The sequence below is a fragment of the Pinus tabuliformis genome, chromosome 2_1 (genome assembly GCF_031772625.1).
Source record: "Pinus tabuliformis cultivar Carrire ecotype Pingquan chromosome 2_1, CPIR1, whole genome shotgun sequence".
NCBI classification, from domain to species: domain Eukaryota; kingdom Viridiplantae; phylum Streptophyta; class Pinopsida; order Pinales; family Pinaceae; genus Pinus; species Pinus tabuliformis.
This window is the reverse complement of record NC_142299.1, coordinates 30341125-30347124: the sequence shown is the minus strand read 5'-3', so window position 1 is coordinate 30347124 and position 6000 is coordinate 30341125.

The window sequence follows — 6000 nt, the reverse complement described above, 5'->3', positions numbered from 1 at the left end:
TTAGAACAGAAATTGTCCACACAGCAACAACTAAATAATCAATTGAACAAACAGTTGCATGAAGAGAAACATAGGGTAGATTCGAGTGAGATTCAAAAGCAGAAAGAACTATCGGAGGCATTAGCAAAATTGAAGACAATGAATGAACAGATGGTAAAGACAAAAGATGAGAAAATTGCTCAATTATTAGGTCAAATAGAGAAGTTCAAGAGTCTTTCATAGCCTACCGATTTCAGAGCAGAAGCACTACAGATTAATAAGGCACTGGTAACACAAATAATATTATTGTGTCATAAAATTGCTCAAGTTGAACCCTTGTGTGACATAACAGCATCAATAATCGATAAATCAGTCGATGCTAGACAAGACTTAGAGCAGGCCGATGAGACCTTAACAGTTTTTCTTGCTGGGCAGGACACTAATGAGGGATAGGCAGCAAATTTGCCTAAAATCCTAGAATCCCATAAAGAAATTTTATTTATGGAGTGGCAGTCCCAATTGATGAAGGCAGAGAGAGCAGTTTCTAGATGCAAATTATCCACAAGTAATTTGATTGAATTAATTAACAATACTCTCTATTTATCTAATATGATCTCTCAGTGTACACCAGGTAAATTACTATCGGCCAAAACATTGGAGCAATCATGTTATCAAGAGCTGGAAAAGAATGGGAGATTGATCACAGGTATTAAAAGTTTAACTTTGAACATCTATTGGTTGTTTCTAGTAAAACCATACAGCCAGAGAGCCGCCCTCAAGTTCCTAACAGATGCAATCAGGTGTATCATTCCTGATATAGACGATGCCACCTATTCTGCTCAACTCAATTCTCATCTCAACCACCCTCAAGAAGTGGAACCGATGCTAGCGATATGCCAACTCAGGTCGAAAGGCAAACAACCAGAGTGATGAATCATGCTGCCGACTACCACATTGCTTTGGGGGAGATATTCAAGATCAAGTTGTACCAATTTAGTAGCACTTTAATTTTGTAGTTAGTTAGTTTAATTAAGTATTTATAGACCCTTTCATGTATTTAGAAAGGGTCGTAAATTTTTGTATATGACTTAAACCTGAAGTTGCACTACTGTACTTCAGGTATATTTTTATAAAGACTGGGCCAATTATTCCAATTTTGATAACGAAGCTTTTATGTGGATGTGCACTATTGCCTTTATTTAAAAGTATTTCTGAGTCGGAAGAAGGAATTCGAATTGCGATTGATGTTGGGAATGATTTGTAGCTCATATGGTACTACTATCTATGTCTGAATTCATTCTTTTTATGTGAATTGTTATTTGATCATTCTTGCTATTATTGAATAGATGCATGTGTTTTAACATCATTCTTTATACTTTCCACTATTGGATGTTTACAACATGCTTTTCTTCTAATCATACATGTATCAGTAATATAAAAAGATAAGTGTAACAATGTTTTATTAATTACTTTGTTCAACTATTTGAACAAAGCAATTATTATATGAATGAATGTCTATGTTTATTGAATAGAGTCATCTATATGCCTATTGATGAATAGAGATCATCAAACGTTGCACTTAAGAATAGAAGCTTCCCAGGATAGAATAGTCATTTGTATTTTCGCTTTTAGATTAAGTCATCCATTCATTATCACTTATTAGAAAACCAGTCACTCATCCATCCCTTTTTATTCATTACTGGGAAACTGGTCCCATTATATCCAGTCGGAGCCACCATCCCAAACGGAAAAGGAGTTGTATTAAGGTCCGGACCGGGTGGTTATCCCCCAATGTTGATGCAACGATTTTCGAGGCATCAACATTTTTGGCACTAGAAGGAGGGCATGAACTGTGAATGGTGAGCAAACCCAAACCTACAATCCATTCTGAGAGTAAATCTCCCTCCACATCACCTCGTACTTCCCAATTGCATGCTGGTTCTCCAGCATCATAGTGAGAAGAAGAGGAATCAACTACCACTTCTCAAGCCCACAATACTCCAGAACAATTAAGTCCTGAGTCTCTTGAAGTTCAGTTACTTATCCATAAACTTCAAGGCTTCTCGATATCACCACAAAAATCTGAGGTATCTCAAGGTAGTGAGACTTCGCAATTCAATCTACCTCATCCTCTTACCAGAATTCAGAGCGGAAAGCTCGGTATCGAACCTACTGAGTTTCCCTTACCTAAAAGGAAAAGGGCAAAGAACAACACTGAAGGATTTGACAGTGAAGCATTTTCATCCACATCCTCCATCTCATCTTCCCCAGTGCGAAGTCAACCATCCACTCCCTCATTACATATTGTTGTTCATCAGGGATTAGGAACTTCAACATCCCAACCTGCTCAATCCTCAATATCAATTCCTTCCCAAACATCTGGAATTTCATCAGCAATCTCATCCACTACTGGTGTTTCAATGGCAGATCCATGGAATAGTCCTGGTGTGGTCAATATGCCTGCACCATTACATGCATTGCCTAATTCTCCTGAAAAATGGCTACCCAAGTTTAATCCAGATGCTGGAACACAAGCCGAAGAACATATTAATAACTTCATGTTATCAGTTAATCTGAAAGGAGTAACAGAGGAAGATGTTGTCGTTAGGCTTTTCCCTTATACTTTGCAAGGATCAGCGGGATCTTGGTATTTTTCCCTGCCCTCTGGATCCATTACCAGTTCAAACATTTGCCAAGAATAGTTTCTTACTAAGTATGGCGATGATAGATCTTTAGCCACATTAATCAATTTTCTCTCTAATCTTGGTATAGAGCATAAGGAACCGATTAAAGAATTCAACTTGCGATTCAATAAACTCTTGAATAAGATTCCAATGACCTCCAAACCAAGTGAGCAAATCAGAAGCGAATGGTATATAACTTCTCTACCTGCCAACATAGCTATCTTCATAGACAGGGTTGCAAAACCAACTTTGGCTGAAAACATGAAAGAAGCACTTGCTGTGGAGAAGCGTATTAATGCTCTAGAAAATAAAGCTGCTCTTGAAGATAGAAAATCCAAAAAAGTTTCTTTCAAAGATGATTCAAAAAAGAAAACTCCTAAAGATTCATATGATATGGAAGGTTTACAAAAAGTCCTCAAGACCATGTCAAATGAAATGGTCGAAATCAAAAAGCAAGTAGTAGAAACCTCAACAAAAAGGCCATTTAGGAATTTCAAGAAAACTGAATCAAAACCACCAAATGTTATATCCAATGCCGATTCAGATCTTGAAGAAGAAGAAGAAGATGAAATAATTTCACCATCCAATGAATTCGAAGAAGAGGAAGTTGTTGAATGCCATGGAATGTGGGACTTCATATTACCTAACTCCGATACAGATAATGAACAAGAAGCTTTTCCTGTGACTACTAGGAGTAAAGGTGCCCCTGAACCTGCCCAGGCAAGTTCAAAGAAAAGGAGTGCAGGTACTACTACTACAAAGGAAAAGGTACCCACAAAGAAGCCGGCTGCAACAGTACCTCAAAACCAACCATCATCCTCAAATATACCTTCAACATCTAAAACGTTGGTAGTATCGGATTCAATGGATTACAATATTGTTGATGATATGAAGAAGACTAAGGCAAACATCACCATGTTTGAACTTAGCAAATTAAAACATCAGCAAAAATTGCTTCTTAAGGAACTGAATGCAGTTCCTTCTTCGCCTCTTCCTAGTGCTAAAGCTGCAAATGATTCAGGTCAACCACCTTCTGGTAGGGTTGAAGCTACTGATACGATTCTAATTGGAGACAGATCAAATTCCCATACTCCTCCTTTCCTCTTAACCTACGAGATCTATAATCGAAATCTACACAATTGTTTGATTGACTCAGGGGCATCCTCTAATATAATGCCAGCTTCAGTTTGTTCCAAACTGAACATTGAGCCCTAAAAGTCCGATTCACATTGTGCAGTTAGATAGAACCAAAGTCCAGGTTTTAGGGGAAATCAGCTCTGTGACTATCAGGTTATCGGCTGATCCATGAGTAGTTCAAAGAATTGATATCTTAATCGCTGATATACCTGAATTTTATGGTTTAATCTTGAGTAGGGATTGGTCTGAGAAGCTCCATGGGTATATTTCTACCGATTGGTCCCATATTTGGCTACCCTACAAGGGAAAGCCAAATCAAATAAAAATCAATCGGGAGAAACATATGACCCATACTGTCACAGAATTTGAGCAAGAAAAACAACCAATAGCATTTAATAACAATATCTTGGGGAATTATTCATCTGAATCATTCTTTGGCAACTTCACCGTCCAACCATCTCCTTTCCTAGTTAATAATTTCACATCTCAGATCGAATTTTTTTCAAAAACAGATAGGTCAAGATGTTTTAATGTTACTGAGGAAACTGTAAATAAAATTGTTGATAACTCTTTATTTTGGTCTTTATACTTTGACGGGTCTAAGTTTAGTGAAGGCTCGGGAGCAGGATGTATTTTGGCTAGCCCTTAGGGAGAAAAAACCATGTTATCATGTAGGTTGGAATTTGAATGCACGAATAATATAGCTGAGTATGAGGCCTTAGTTCAAGGACTATATAAAGCTATTGGCCTTAATGTTCAATATTTGAAAGTGTTTGGTGATTCAGAGATTGTCATAAAACAGGTTAGAAACACAATTCATTGTCTTTCTAGTCATCTCAAACACTATCAGTCTCTGGTACAAGAACTCACCTCTCAATTTTTAGCATTCAATATTTCTCCCATCCCTAGGTCTCAGAATTCAGTAGCTGACTTGCTAGCCAATGTTGCTTCTAAACTCCTACCTTCTGAAGATTATAGCTCAGATATATTTTCAGTAGAGTTAATTTTTAGACCATCGATTCCTGACAATGTCACCAATTGGCGAGTGTTCAATCACGATGAAGACATCTTACATTTTTTGACTTCCAACAAGTCCTACGATGATCAGATCATTGAGGAAAGCGATCATGATCTTCAGATGAAAGAAAAACACGAGGAAAACTCAATACCAAAACCTGTGGTTAAACTTGAGGATCTCTACGATATTAAAGACAGGTTTAAACAGGTAACCAATTCAAAGCTCCAAAGTTCCACCTTAAGATTTGAATTGATAAACCTTGGTACTGAGCAGAACCCTCAAAACATTAATTTGGGATTAGGAATTTTTGTGGAAGAAAGGATAACATTCATTATATTATTAAGGAAAAATAAACATGTCTTCGCTTGGAAATATGATGATTTAAAAACGTACGATACATCAATCATCCAACATACCATTCCAATCCTGTCTGAAAAAAAACCAGTTCAACAAAAGTTGAGGAAAATACATCCGAACTTAGAGAGTCAAATAAAATCACAACTCAATAAACTCTTGAAAGCTAAGATTATTTTTCCCGCTCGGCACTCAAACTGGGTTTCCAATATGGTGCATGTTAGGAAGAAAAAATGGCGACATCAGGATTTGTATAGATGTCAGAAATCTGAATAAGGCAAGCCAAAAAGATAATTTCCCATTACCTACCATGGAGCAGATACTCCATTCAGTAGTAGGTTCTGACTTAATGTCCTTTTTAGATGGTTTTTTAGGATATAACCAAATTTTGGTCCATCCTGATGATAGACTCAAAACTAACTTCAGAACAAAATGGGGAACTTACGCTTATCAGAAAATGCCTTTTGGACTTATTAACGTAGGAGCTACATTCCAAAGAGCGATGGATATAGCCTTCAAAGGATTGATCAACAAAAAAATAGTTGTCTATTTAGATGATATTACTATATTTTCCAAGAAGAGATCCAATCATTTACATGATTTGAATCAAATCTTTGAGCGCTGCAGAAGGCATGGTATTTCACTCAATCCCAAAAAATCATTCTTTGCTCTTAATCAAGGAAAGCTCTTGGGATTTATCATTTCCAAAGATGGTATTTATATTGATCCGGATAGGGTTAAAGAAATTTTTGAAATTCCATTTCCTCATAACAAAAAATCCATGCAGTCGTTTTTAGGTCAAATTAACTTTGTCAAGAGATTTGTTCC